The sequence below is a fragment of the Mastomys coucha genome, unplaced genomic scaffold (genome assembly GCF_008632895.1).
Source record: "Mastomys coucha isolate ucsf_1 unplaced genomic scaffold, UCSF_Mcou_1 pScaffold3, whole genome shotgun sequence".
NCBI classification, from domain to species: Eukaryota; Metazoa; Chordata; class Mammalia; order Rodentia; family Muridae; genus Mastomys; species Mastomys coucha.
The window spans coordinates 37885553-37900767 of NW_022196909.1; the positions used below are offsets into that span (position 1 = coordinate 37885553).

At 38.2% G+C, this 15215-nt stretch overlaps 1 non-coding gene across 1 annotated transcript; it reads left to right on the forward strand.

Annotated features, from left to right (window-relative positions):
- Positions 1-281: 281 nt before the first annotated feature.
- Positions 282-388, forward strand: LOC116075623. The gene has a single exon (XR_004112654.1). It is a non-coding gene; the product is annotated as a U6 spliceosomal RNA (small nuclear RNA).
- The last annotated feature ends 14827 nt before the right edge of the window (positions 389-15215 follow it).

A 15215-nucleotide genomic window follows, 5' to 3' on the forward strand; every position in this document is an offset into this window, starting at 1 on the left:
GGTTATTTTTAAGATGTATGATGATGGTAGTGCCTTTTTTAAGATTTATGATGATGGTAGTGTCTTTTGACATTACAGTGGAAAGCAAAATTGAACAGAACAAAAACCAAACTGATGGTGGCTTGTCGTCTAAGAGTTTCAGAAATGCATGGTGGCACATGACTCTGATGTTGGCACTGGAGAGGCAAAGGCAGGTGGATCTCTGTGAGTTCTAGGCTAGCCTGGTCTACAAAAGGAGTTTCAGGAGAGTCTTGACTGTTACACAGAGAAAATATGTCTCCGTGCTCGCTTCGGCAGCACATATACTAAAATTGGAATGATACAGAGAAGATTAGCATGGCCCCTGCGCAAGGATGAGACACAAATTTGTGAAGTGTTCCATATTTAAAAAAAAAAAGAAAATATGTCTCAAAAATGAAAGAAAGGAAGGAAGGAAGAGGAAGGAAGAAAGGAAAGAAAGAAAATAAAACTAAAAAAAAGTTTGTTTAATCTTGACCTAGTTTTGAAAATTGTAGGATATATATTCCTAACTTGGCTTTACTGATATAAATTGATATAAAATGCTTAGTGGTGTGGAGAATTGTTAGTTTCTGAAAGGGTCATTTTGGGCTCATTATTTACCTTAGTTTATTTTAGAGTTTTGCTTCTCAACGCTTATTCTGAGGAGTTGCTCACTCTCAGTCACTCTTAATTACTTAGAATACTTCACTAACTTACACTTTCCTTCATTTCCACAATGCTTCCAAATGACTTCCCCATACCCTCTCAGATAAAAGTTTGAACTGTAGTACTCTTAACTGTTGAGCTGTTTCCCTAGCCTCCTCTATTTTAAAAACAATACCAGTAAGCATTTTTATATAAAATTATATTATTACAGCCAAGTTAGGAACCACCTGCACTTCCAGCTCCAGGAGATCTAACACCCACTTCTTGCCTCTATAAGCATTCACAGCATACATTCATACACATAAATGTATGTGCACACACACACAAATACACAAAACCATAATCAAAGTTATATTTCTAAAGAATGAAAGTAGAAATTATATTCACCAACAGAGACATGCTTATTAATATAGTATCTAAAGTCCAGTTGAAGTTTTGCCTAATGCATTACCTTCGTGACCATTTGGTCTTGCGGTAACTAGATGCATATTTCCAATTGTTAGCCGTATGGGTATGTTAGCATACTTGTTTGTGTCTTCTTTGTATTGTAGCAGCAATTAGATACTATTTGCCTATAGGTGGTAAATTATGTCCATGTGTCACAGTTGGCAGATGTCACAGAACTCAAAGGTTGTGGTGTGTGTAATAAACACACTGCCAAAAAGGAGGTGTCTGTGGGTCACTGATATTGCAGGGTTTTAGGCTGCTGCATGTATTTACACTTGAGAGATCACTGAGTGTAGAAAGTGGTCACTCTGGAGAATCGCAAATGCCTCTCCTAGTGCAGCCATGACTATCTGTGATTGTCTCAAATTCTGCAGCACAAAGATGGGGCAAGGGAATATCTGTTCTCTGCTTTGCTCTTCCCTGCCCTGCAGTGCCCTCTACTCCTTTCCCGTCCTCTCCCTCCCACCCCTTCCTTCTGTTCCCTTCCCTTCTCTTCCCCTTTCTTTGTTTTTTTATCTTTTACTTCCTTTTCTTTTTTGATATTCTGTGTGTGGGTACAGATTTTTGAAAGGGCCATGGTATGCTTCTGTGTGTCAAGGTCAGAGGAACTTTGCCATTGGTCCTTGTTGAAGGTGCGGCTCCTTTTGCTGTGTCTGTCAGACTAGCTGGTCTACAACATACCAAGGATTTGCCTTTCTCTCCCTTCTACTTTTGCCATAGGTGCTTTGGGATCACTGGTGTCTGTGCTGCGTGTCCAGCTTTTACATGGGCCCTGGGGATCTGAACCCAGGTTCTCTTGCTTGTGTGGCAAGTGCTTAATGCCTTGATGCATTTCCTTTCTCAGCCTTGGGTCAGAACTCCTGCCTTGATTTTTGTTGTTTGTTTTGTGGTACAGTTTTGAATACTCTACAGGATTCTAGTTCATTACCTATGAAGACAATCGCCCTTTAGTCAATGAGGACAGTGACATAACTAAATGCATGTTGTGTGGTGTGTGGGTTTTGTCGTTGTTGCTGCTGCTGCTTTGTGGTTTTGTTTTGTTTTGTTTTGTTTTGGAGGGATGATGGGTCAGTGTGTGGTGCTAAGCAATGCAGCAAGCACCACCAGCATGAGAATCTGCACTCAGAGGATGTCTGAACATGGAGGACAGTATTGCATTCTGGATGTCTTCATGTAGTCACTCATAGAGCTTCCTCTGACAACTGAAGAAAGAAAAAAATATTTTTTTCCACAAGAGAAGAGTCTTTCAAGACAGTATTAGTTAATATAAAAATTCTAATTTAGGGTTAGTCTCTTAGAACACTTTAAATTGTGACACACATTATTTCAAAAATGCTTTTTTTGTGGGAAGGGGGAGGAAGTCCACTTGAATGCCTTCAGTGTGTTCAAAAAGATGCCTTGTGGAATGTCTTAAAGACTGTGTTTCTCTGTGAGTCTAGAGGAATCATCACTGCTGTGTTATATTCTACATGTAGAATTTGAAGACATTTTAGTATTCAGTGGGGATTATACTTTTCCACTCATATGATTGACGGACACTGAAATAGTTTATATAAAAATGAACTGTATGGAATATTGGAAAATGTGTTTCTTTATTAGTGAAATTTATGCTACCAATGAAGACACCTGTGTTGGCCAAAGACAGAACTTATGAATTCCATCAGTCATCATTTTGACTCACTTGACCTTGTATGTTGCAAAGAAAAAGATTCTAATTCCAGAATTATTTTCTCATTAGTTGCTTGAGTTGTCTAAACACACCATGCAATGGAAAGTTTCAATCAGTGGTCCACTTTAAAAAGGATTTGACAAGTATATTATTTTGATAAAGTGCCTTTCACCTAATATTGTCTGTATTATATAATTTTCTTTCTTTATAACAAATAGAAAAGTATTTAAATGTCTAACTGTAGAAGATGACTTTAATTCTGGTTTGAACTGGACATTTTGGAAGAAGGAGAATCACAGGAAATAAGCAGAGAGACTGATTACTCTGAAAAGTAGGTGTGACAACGGATGGATTAGTATCCATGAGTGGGTCCAGATGTGTTTGCTATCTTACCTAAGTTAGGATTCTATATTTCAATAGAATCTTGAGCAGATGCGTCATGTGCTTTTGTGGACCACATCCGCATTTTGAGAGATACTTTTGAATTGTAGGCAGGACATAAATGCACAATCCTATGTCTGTCATAGTAAATGTCTTGCAGGAGGTTATAGCCTGTTGAGTTAAGAGTCAATTTTAAAGGCATTAATAGAAGATTATTTTCAGTCAGTGTAGGAACAAGTGTAAAAGAAGACTATTCTAAGCCTCTGTGATAAAGAGGCATTTTTAAGTAGAAATGCATATTATTGAGTGAATTGCCTTATACTTAATGATCATTCCTAGTTAGAAACTAAGGCATAGCTTAGCTGTAAGACATATAGACACTAGATTTTATATAAAGATAATAAGGATCTGATCATGCACACTAACAGCATAACACATACATGCATGTAGATTTGGTTTATAGTGTTTTCCAGTGTATACTAATTGTACAATGTTCACAGATGAGATTCAATTTTTACCGAGACGATTCTGTGATTGTCTAACAATCCTCCATGGGTTGTTGCATGCAAAATAAGATTCAATGTTAGATGTTAGATTCAATGCGATATGTGATATGTTCCAAAGACATTTTAATACACATTGAAAGAGTTATTAGAAAATAGACCTATCAATCACACGGTATTGTTTTCTTTTTAATCTCAAGAAGAAGTAATGGATATTGTGTATCGAAAGCAAAGTCAATAAAAGAAAGTAAAATCAATAAGCATTTCTAAATGCTCAAGCTTATAATTCAAATTCTAGTATGAGGCAAACATCAAAAGAGTATTGGTTGGGAATGCCTTAAAATACCCTGGGCTACATCTGTTCAGAATTGTTAGAATCATCAAAAACTGGGGATGTCTAAGAATCTGCCAAGCCAAATAGAGCTCATGAGAAACCAGCCACATCTCATGAAGGGCATTGGTGGGATCTAGGAATTGTTAGACAGCAATGCTAAGTAAAGTTAACCAAGTCTGAATCACCATGGGCATTGGTTGATATTAATATAACAAATTTTCCTTTGTATGGATACAGACTTTTTTTTTCCTGTAGACCTAAAACGCATTATACAAATGAAATCTATTTGCAAATAGGAAAATGTGTATAAAGGAACTTTGTTCTATTCCATACTTTTTTTTGGATATTTTCTTTATTTATATTTCAAATGTTATCTCTTTTCTAGGTTTCCCCTCTGAAAGCCCCCTATCCCCCTCTCCCTCCCCCCGCTTCTATGAGAGTGTTTCCCTGCCCACTTACCCACTCCTGCCTCCCTGCCCTGGCATTCTCCTACATTGGGGCATTAAACCTTCACAGGACCAAGGGCCTCTCCTCCCATTGATGACCAACAAGGCCATCCTCTGCTACATATGCAGCTGGAACCATGGGTCCCTCCATGTGTACTCTTTGGTTGGTGGTTTAGTTCTTAGGAGCTCTGCGGGGATCTGGTTGGTTCATATTGTTGTTCCTTCTATGGGGCTGCAAACCCTTCAGCTCCTTGGGTCCTTTCTCTAACTCCTCCATTGGTGACCCTGTGCTCAGTCCAATGGTTGTCTAGAAGCATCTGCATCTGTATTTGTCGGGTTCTGTCAGATCCTTTCAGGAGACAGCTATATCCGGCTCCTAGGATGTGAGGGCAATCTGGCTTTGATATCTATTCCATATTTTTACAAACGCTAAGATAAAATGTAATTGAGAGCACTGAAATAGAAAAGGCTCTAACCTCTTAGAGCAATTGAAGACTGGAGAGTAGTCTCAGTCTGCATGATAAATGCTTCAGAGTTACTGAGCCCCCATTCTGAGCAATAGAAGTTGATGGATAGAACTGAGGGAGTGTCCATCAGCACACAACATAGCCTGTGTGTAAACATATATCTTTTCCTGTGTATAGAAACAGATGCTGCCCTTTCTTCAAAGTATTTAAAATAATATTTTTATGTGAAAAAATATACTTGGTTCTAGTAATTCATAGGCAAATCTGAAAATATACACGTAATGATCTTAAGTCCAATCTATTTTTCAATGATTTTAATAGCAGGTTGTTTTGGGCCATATGAAAGAACATCTAAAATGGACCTTGCTCAGGCTCTCATCCACAATCCTATTATTTGAGTTGTGAAGAGCAGGGTCCTGAATTCTAGGCCAGAATGGATTATATAACAAGACCCTGTATCAATGAATAAGTACCAAACTTGCCATACATGATAATAATCTTGATTATAGATATGTCTAGTATACAATTCACTTTCAGTACACATTGATTTGTCAACTCTCTAAGTACTCTTGAGAAGTGGATAATACTTTATTGTCATTTCCAATATGAAAAGGAAAAGTTAAAAACAGAGATCCACATCAATTTTCATAGACAATGCAATTAGACCAAACGGACCAGACAATGTCAAGTTCAGAGCTAAGGGTAAAATAATATATGATAGACGAACCAGGGAGAAAATTAGTAGGAAACATAAAAACATGACAATGCTCATTAAAATAGGATTTTAATATCTTTATAACAATGTTGCTGCTTTACATAATGAAAACAGCTGGGGAAACAGGTCAGTTGGTAGAGTACTTACCTAGAATTCATGATTCTGGGGCCAATTTCCAGCAATCTGTAAGCAAACTGGTTATGCTTGCATGTAGCTATAGTCTCGGGATTACAGAGGATGAGGCAGGAGGCTCCAATGTTCAATGTTAGTCCTGGGCTACATGAGACTCTGTCTTTAGAAAAGTCAATAAAACAAACTTTTGAGAAGTGTTAGGAAGTTATTTTATTTCAAGCTACCTCTGAGTCATAATTTAGTTTAAGTTGTTAGATTACATGTGACATTTATATTAAATGAGATGTTAGGGACTCCGTTCTCTTAATGAGCCATCAGCTATTCATGGGATGGTTCTCCTGTGGTAAGCCAGGCATCCCATGTCCAGAAAATTGCCAGGACTTTGGTCCCCATGACAGAAGAAAATAAATGAAGTTAAACTTAATAGCTTCTAGATATTATTTATTTCATAATTATTATATTCACTTTAATTATAAATGAAACAGATTAATGAATGCTTAGAATCATATTAATAAATTACTATATCTAATACATTTAAATGTATAATTGAATGAATTTGCCTTTTTTACTATTATCTTCTTTGTTTTCATTTTTTTTTGCCTTAATGAGCTTTCATTTATATTAAATAGCAGCTGAAGTGAGCAGCATAACCATCAAAATATAATTTTAACAAATGTAAGTTTAATGTGTTTTTAAGGACATAAACACTTTTAGTATTTATAAAATTTTATTTTATTGGGAAAATATGCTTCTTTCCTTCCTTGTTTACGTATTTATAGTTATTTAAATACAACTCACTGTGCTCCACAGTTTATTTCCTATTAGTTAATATTTGCAAAACATATTTGGAACCGGAGTTCATTGGCTGTGTCTCAAAGGATACATTCAAAAGCAACAATTTTCCCCACCAATAGAATGTTTATTGCAACAGTCAAATATCTTTTTATGATTAAGAAGCTAAATGAACTACTCATATTTGAAAGGATTCTTAGGCTTAATTAGGAGTGAAAAGACACAAACTAAGCTACGACCCCTGTGAGATACTTATTATACCCTCATTGTTATAAGCAACCTTACTTTTACCCACATAGAGGGGCTTCATTTCCCTTCCCCAGAGAATAAAATTGGATTATTTCCCAAGTATCTGCAATTACATTAAAACCTTTAAATTGTCAACTTCCTATTTTAGTGATGTTTGAAAGTAATTCACAGTAATAAGAGATTTATAATCTTCACATTATACATAAATCTTAGGACTGAGATATACCGAATCTTCCCTGTAAAGTGACTGAGAACAAACCGGATTTATTTGTTGAGTACAATTGCACTGAAGGGTGTTTGAAATCAACCTGAGAATCTCTTAAAGGCAGTGCTTTCGTGCCTCTTCAAAGTATTTTTATCCTGTCTGGAATGATTCTGGCTATAAAGAATGCAGCAAAATATTAAAAGCTAATGAGGGCTCAATGTGAAACAGGGGTTGTGAATTCTGATAACTGCTTTTAACTCTTTCACTTTTACTCCCCTTTCACAACATCCTTTTAAATTAGTTCTTAGATGAAAATTTACTTAAGCAAGGAGGGCCAGATACTGGAGTTGGAAATAAGGATTAGAAATTGCTAAGTTTGACATCTGTACAGTTCAAGTTATGTTGACATTGTTTCACCTGTTTAGATCTGAGAGGGAAAGAGCATAAATTCAATACTCCTGGGTAGGTTCAGTAGCTGTGCTCTGCTTAGATGATTCTAGTATTCTCATGCTCATAACAAACGCTTAAGAAACTTTGAAAATTAAAAACTAGCTACAATCCATCACAGTGGCCACTCTCAGAAACATTAGGAACGTTAGCAAGCTGGAGTCTTATCTTTTCTTCAGTCATATGTCCTGGTATTGTCTCCAAATCTGAGGTTTTTCTCCCTCTCTCTATCTCTGTTCATGTCCTTGCAGTGTTGACATATGTGGAGAACGTATCATTAAACACAAGAGTGTTTACAAGCTGAATTCAAAATTCTTTAATTTTTTTCCCTCAAAAGGTAAAATTACCATCCATATAGTCATCTAATATCTCATGACCAGGCTGAAAATTGCACATTTTTAAACTACTGTAATTGTTTTTATGGCTCCCTTCCTAAAGGTTCCTCTTCACAACAGATGTCTGACTCTGCATTAAAGACCTCTAAGCACTGTATTTTCTTTTTTATTGTTTTTATTATTTTATTCATTATTTTATTTATTTGCATTTCAAATGTTATCCCCTTTCCCAGTTTCCCCTCTGAAAACCCCCTTCTCCCATCTCCATTCTCCCTGTTTCTATGAGGGTGTTCTCCCACACTTCTACTCCTTCTTGCCTTGCTGCCCTAGCATTCCCCTACGCTGGGGCATAGAGCCTTCACAGGACCAAGGGCTTCTCTGCCCATTGATGACCAACTAGGCCATCCTCTGCTACATATCCAGCTGCAGCCATGGGTACCCTCTGTGTACTCTCTGGTTGGTGTTTTAGTCCCTAGGAGCTCTGGGGAGTCTGGTTGTTTGATATTGTTGTTCTTCCTATGGGGTTCCAAACTCCTTCAGCTCCTTCAGTCCTTCCCATAACTCGTCCATTGGGTTCTGCATAAGCACCTTATTGTCAACAGTAATAGAAGGAAAAGAAAATGACCAGATGAGTGGAATCTAACAATGGGACTCATCCTTACAAATGAATGGGTTAATTGTTAAAATCTACAAATCGCTTCTATTATCATATGGGTCTCAAAAGACAGCAAGGAAGAAGTGTGGCTGTTGCTTTATAGCGGAATTGATAAAACCCTGGAACTCCAGGTGGCATACTGTTGTGTTTCAAATATTAATCAGATATTTGCTCATTTTCCCCTTCTTCGCTTCAGAAAAGAGCTTCGTGCTAGGATTTTCCTGCCTCAAAATGTGCCAAGACATTATGATTTTGCATACTCCCCTAGAGGACACAAGATTCATTACAAAACCTTTGTTTGCAAAATTGGAAGAAAGATCAGCTGTAATTATATTTACAAAGTTGAACATCAAAGCATCTATTTTGAGAGGGACAGTTATTCTTGAAGTGAATGGAGTAAAATTAGATATGGTTACAAAGAAGAAAAATATTTTCTCGCTTTTTTCCCCCCTCCCAAAAGGTCATTTTGATTTTTTTTTCTCCCTTGTAATATACAGGGATTATATATTCCTTTCTTATGAAGAACAGGTTCAGTGAATCAATTAATTAAATTTTCCTTACGCAGCCCAGATTTAACAGTGTGAAAGGTTTTTATTTTCCTTTAAAGATGCTTGCTCATAGAGGGACTGCTTACTTCTTCCAAGGTTATATTTAGACACTTGACAGAGTGACAGGGCTCAGGCCCAGTGTTCCGTGCCCAGTGCAGACCTTTGTGATCAAAGTCACCCTACAGTGTAACACCAAAGCTACTCTCTCTTTCCCAATTTGTGTCACTGTGTGTAATGAAATAAAAAAAAAACCTCCTACTCCTTCCAGGGAGACAACAGGGCCAGAAGGACACCCATCATTTCCCAATATAAGAAATAGTGGGATAGAAGATGCGAACAGGAGACCAGGCCTGGGGAGTACATTAGCAGAGAAGACGTATTTTATTCTTGCTGCAATTTCCTGTTTTCTATTCTTTAAAAAAACAACTTCTGATTATAGATAATATTCTAGAGGTTGAGATTAAGAAAAAAAAAGATTGCAATATGCCTTTAAAACAAGAAAAAGAGTAAAGCAGACTCAGGAGCCAAGAGGCTGAGCAAAGAAAAGACTTCAGAAGTCGATAAATGCAGGAGCACACTGTATAAATCTCTCTCTGCCCCCCTCCTCTGTCTGTCTCCACCTTGTCTCTGTATCTCTCCCCCTTGTCTGTCTGTGTGTTTCTGTTTCCATGTCCATCTCTCCTGTCTGTCTCTCCCCATCCATCCGTCTGTTTGTCTGTCTGTCTGTATGTATGTATGTCTTGGTTTCCATGTCTGTCTCTCCCCCTGTCTCTATGTCTCTGTCTGTCTTTCTGTCTGTCTGTCTCTTCCCCTGTCTGTCTGTCTGTCTGTCTTTGTGTGTCTGTGTATATAACTTGTCATTATAGCTATACATAATCCTCTACTTTACACCTTCTCGTCTACTTGCTCTGCCTACTTGGAGGAAGAGAGGATGCAGCAGCTGACCTTTCTTAAACTACTCTCCCTCTTTACCTCATTGACACTGATAATTGTACAAGTGACTATGTCACACCTGAGGTCCTGGGTTAACTTATTGTCAAAAGTGAAGATCATCTATCCAGTGGGGAAAAAAAGACAGCATTTTTAACAAACAGTAGTGGTTCAACTTGTGGTCAGCATGTAGAAGAATGCAAATTGAACCATTCTTATCTCCTGTACAAAGCTCAAGTCCAAGTGGATTAAGGACCTCCACATAAAACCAGATACACTGAAAGTAATCAACAAATGAGACCTCATAAAATTGCAAAACTTCTGTAGGGCAAAGGACCCTGTCAATAGGACAAAATGGCAACCAACCGTTTAGGAAAAGACGTTTACCAATCCTGTATCTGATAGAGGGCTAATATCCAATATATTGATAAGAACTCAAGAAGTTAGACTCCAGAGAACTAAATAACTCCATTAAAAAATGGGGTACAGAGCCAAAGAATGCTCAACTGAGGAATACCGAATGGCTGAGAAGCACCTAAAGAAATGTTCAATATCCTTAGTCATCAGGGAAATGCAAATCAAAACAACCCTGAGATTCCACCTCACACCAGTCAGAATAGCTAGGATAAAAAACTCAGGTGACAGCAGATGATGGCAAGGATGTGGATAAAGAGGAACACTCCTTCATTTTTGGTGGGATTGCAAGATGGTACAAGCCTTCTGGAAATTAGTCTGGTGGTTCCTCAGAAAATTGGACATAGTGCTATTGGAGGACCCAGCTATACCACTCCTGGGCATATACCCAGAAGATGCTTCAACATATAACAAGGACATATGCCCCACTATGTTCATAGCATCCGGAAGCTAGAAAAAAAAATGGAGATGTCCTTCAACAGAGGAATGGATACAGGAAATATGGTACATTTACACAATGCAGTACTACTCAGTTATTAAAAACAATGACTTCATGAAATTTTTAGGCAAATGGATGGGACTAGAAAATATCATAATGAGTGAGGTAACCTAATCCCAAAAGAACACACATGGTATGCACTCACTGATAAGTGCGTATTAGGCTAGAAACTCAGAATACCCAAGATACAATCCACAAACCACATGAAACTCAAAAAGAAGTAAGACCAAAGTGTGGATACTTTGGTCCTTCTTAGAAGGGGGAACAAAATAGCCACTAAAGGAGATACAGAGACAATGTGTGAAGCAGAGACTGAAGGAAAGGCCATCCAGAGACTGCCCTACCTGTGGATCCATCCCATATAATCACCAAACCCAAACACCATTGTGGATGCTAGCAAGTGCTTGCTGACAGTAGCTTGATATAGCTGTCTCCTGAGAGGCTTGGCCAGAACCTGACAAATACAGAGGTGGATGCTTGCAACCAACCATTGGACTGAGCACAGGGTCACCAATGGAGGAGTTAGAGAAAGGACTGAAGGAACTGAAGGGGTTTGCAGCCCCATAGGAGGAACAACAATATGAACCAACCAGACTCCCCAGAGCTCGCAGGTACTGAACCATCAACCAAAGAGTACACATGGAGTGACCCATGGCTCCAGCCACATATGTAGCAGAGAGAAGATGGCCTTGTTGGACATCAATGGGAGAGGCCCTTGATCCTGTGTAGGCTTGTTGCCCCAGTGTAGGGGAATGCCAGGATGGGGAATTGGGAGTGGATGAATGGGTGGGAGAACACCATCATAGAAGCAGGAAAGAGGATGGGGTAGGGGTTTTCAGAGGGGAAACCAGGAAAGGGGATAACATTTGACATGTAAATAAAGAAAATATCTAATAAAAAAAGTGAAGATCAGGAATGACTCCTTCATTGACACTTCAAAGCCCTTGGGAAAGTGTTCACAAGAAAGTGCCTCCTCTCAAGCAAATAAAAAACCCAATCAAGCACTGGGAAGAAATCAAAGAAGGCTCGGCTGCTTCTGCATCTTCCTCTTATCCATCTCATCCTCCCTGATCTGCCCAACCTCCCCCTCCTTCTCCAGGTTTTCTTTCTTTTATTCCTACTCTATTCCAGGCCTCCTCTTCCTCTTCCTCTCCCTCCTTTTCCTCCTCCCAGTCTTCCTGTCTTTCCTACTCTATTCTGGGTTCTCCCTTCCATTTCTTCGTCCTCATCCTCCTCCTCCTTTCCCTTTTTATCCTTCAAGCCTTCTTTCTGTTTCTCCTCCACTTCCCTTTCTCCCCAGCCTCTCTTCCTCCTCTTACCCAACCTTCTCTTTCTCCTTCTTGTGTTCCTTCTCTTTCTCCCTCTAACCCTTTTGCCTCCTAACTCCTTCAGGCTCCTCCTTTCACCCAGCATCCTCCAATGCTGCCCTCTGGCAGCATAGCATTTTAGAGACAGTTGCCCCCAGGGTCCATTTTAGAGACAGTTGCCCCTAGCTCTCATGAAGATCCTGAAGGATGGTGGCTAAAAAGGAAGTAATAGCAAATTTTAGTTGATATATCCCCATCCTCAACAACAACAAAAACCTTACAGTTTGGATTTTTTTTTTAAAGTGGTAAAAGTACTTAGAATTAACTCAAATTGTTTTTTGTTTGAGAATATACTGGCTGCTACTTAGTGCCAGTGTTATCATGGCTGTAATTAACTTAAGCTTGGAGGATAAGGAATCTGGATAACATGAATGCATGTTAAGACCATAGGCCTGAACTCATGTATGAAAATAATTGCTTATAGCTCTAGTTCTCAAATTTAAAGCTAATACTAATTAAGTAGGTTCTGAGCATTGCATCATAGTTTAGTTTTTCAGTATCAATCATCCTGTGTGTGTGTGTCTACATGCATACATGTGTGTGGTGTTAAGATGTGTGTGTGTGTTTGTGCATATGTATGCATATATGTATATTACCATGTTTGAATTTTGGGACTGAGCAAGCTAGGCAAACATTTTTACCACTAATGGCACATGTCAACCCGGAAGTGCACATAGGATCAATGCATTCAACTGGTTAAGAGTTCTGAAAAATGTTTTTGAGGGTTTTATTTTGAATTTTTCAAGTTTTGACTTTATTACTTTTTATGTGTTCCTTTTCTTCTGTGTGATTAATCTTGACTGCTGTCTTGATAGCACTGAGGGATACCTGAAATACAATACACCACTTCCAAGTGGTGACATGGTGTTTCCAGAGAGGGCTGATTAACATTAACAAGTCAGTTCCCACAGTATAAGTGGCATCATTCGGTAGCCCAGGGCCTGGAAAGGAAGTGTTGTGAGAAAGGAGGAAGCTTGCTTACACAGGCATCCCTCAGCCTCTCCTTCCTCTCCACCATGATGTGAGGGGCTGGCTGTACTGCAACACACCCTTCATGCTGCGATGGATTGAAACCATGATTACAAAGAAGCCCTTTCTCTTCTGGGTTCTTCTAAGCATGCTATCCCACTCCTGTTCCTGTTTTCTACATGGTATCCAGCTCGATGCCTTTCACAGAAGAGATGTAAATGGCATTATCCCCAGTAATCCCTTTCAAACTTTAGCTTCAGTTTTTCTAACCAACTCTCTGTGAACTCCCAGTATATAGCACTTAAGTTTATTTTAAAAAAACAAAAGCAAAACAAAAACTCCCTGCTGGTTTCCAAGGACAAGACAAACATCTGGAGTTGAAGCCAGGACATTGATAGCATACCTTCGATGACCTAGTTATCCACTTCTTGCTTTAAAGTATATTTCAGTTTTCTACCACTGAACCACAAACTACTCCCGGACTCCATGACATAAAACTACTACAGTTTTATAGGCTCACCACCATTTCTGTGTGTCAGAAATTTTGGGAAGACTTCCACAAGACCCCAGTTATTTTTCTAAGTTGCTCTCAAAAGCTGGAGGCAGCTAGAATGATCCTGCTTCCCAGTCTGGCTGTCAGTCATCTGCATTTGCCAAGGAAAGCCCCACTGGCATCTCCTTCACAACCCTTTACTTTATCAGTAGAAAACTTACTGTAAGCTCTGAACATGGCTTCATTCCTTTCTGGTACAGTTCTTTGTATGAGTCTTCACATCTGAATACATACGTTTGATTTTACTGCAAGTCGTCCCTCCATTTCTACAGGGGAATGGATTGCCAAGACTTTGCTGAGACTCAAGTCTATAAATACCCAAATATGCAAATGATTTATTTATTGAAACAATGCTATGTGATTTGCATACTCATTATCTAAGTTCCAGTCATTTATATCTAATACAATGTAAATACTATGTAAGTAATTCTCTATACTGTATTACTTTGGATAGAATAACAAGACAAAACATATAAGCCTTCTCATGGACAACTTGCTTCATTTATTTATTTTTTTTCTACCATTGACTGAGTCTTTAGATGTGGGATCTGAGGCTATGGGAGACTGACTACATATGTGAACCATGATGAGGTGATTGTCTGTCTGTCTGTCTGTCTGTCTATCAAAATGTTGGAGAACATTCTTTAAAACTCAGCTCATCTTACCTGTTTCTATGGATACATGGTGCAAGGCAAGTATCAATTGGCATCATTCAGTGACTTAATTGAGTGAAGTATGAGTTTTATCTCTGACTATATTTCCATACACACAGATATAGGAAGGCAGAAATTCCTAGATGCACATATACAACTAATATATAATGAAGATGCTTTGAAGAAACATTTGACCATGGACACATCTGTCAAGAAAAAACAAAGAAAAGCTTTCTGAAAATAAATGGTACTCAATGGTAGCATGATTATTTTCACACATTATATTTTGAACAAATTTTCAACAAATTCCCACTTTGTTGTCATTTGAGGCAAACATTTTTCTGGATTGTGATGCCACAGTATCTGTTGTCCAGGGCTCAGAGGGAAAAGCAGAGTTAAGCAAATTCATTTCCTATTCTTTACTGCTTTGTGAATTAATTTATCTGAATTACAGCTTTGTTGTCTTTAAATATCCATATTAGATTTTCCACCCTTATTATCAATTAAGTTTTGGTAAAAGTGCTTGCTAAGAGTATCAGCTCTATAGATCACACATATCTTTCTGTTGGGAACAATAGTTATATGCACATATCTACATCTTATCAATCCGTCATCCTATCTATCTATCTATCTAACTATATATCATCTATCTATCAGATATCAGCTATACTTATTTATTATGATAGGTACTTGAGTTTCTTCTTCATTTAACAAACCATCTTCTAACCATTATGATCTACCTGTTTTGAAAGATCATAGAATCTCAATCCTGTTAGATTCATATGGAAAGAACTTTAGAAACCTTTATGAAGCTTGTTCCTTTGTTCCATCTTAAGTTA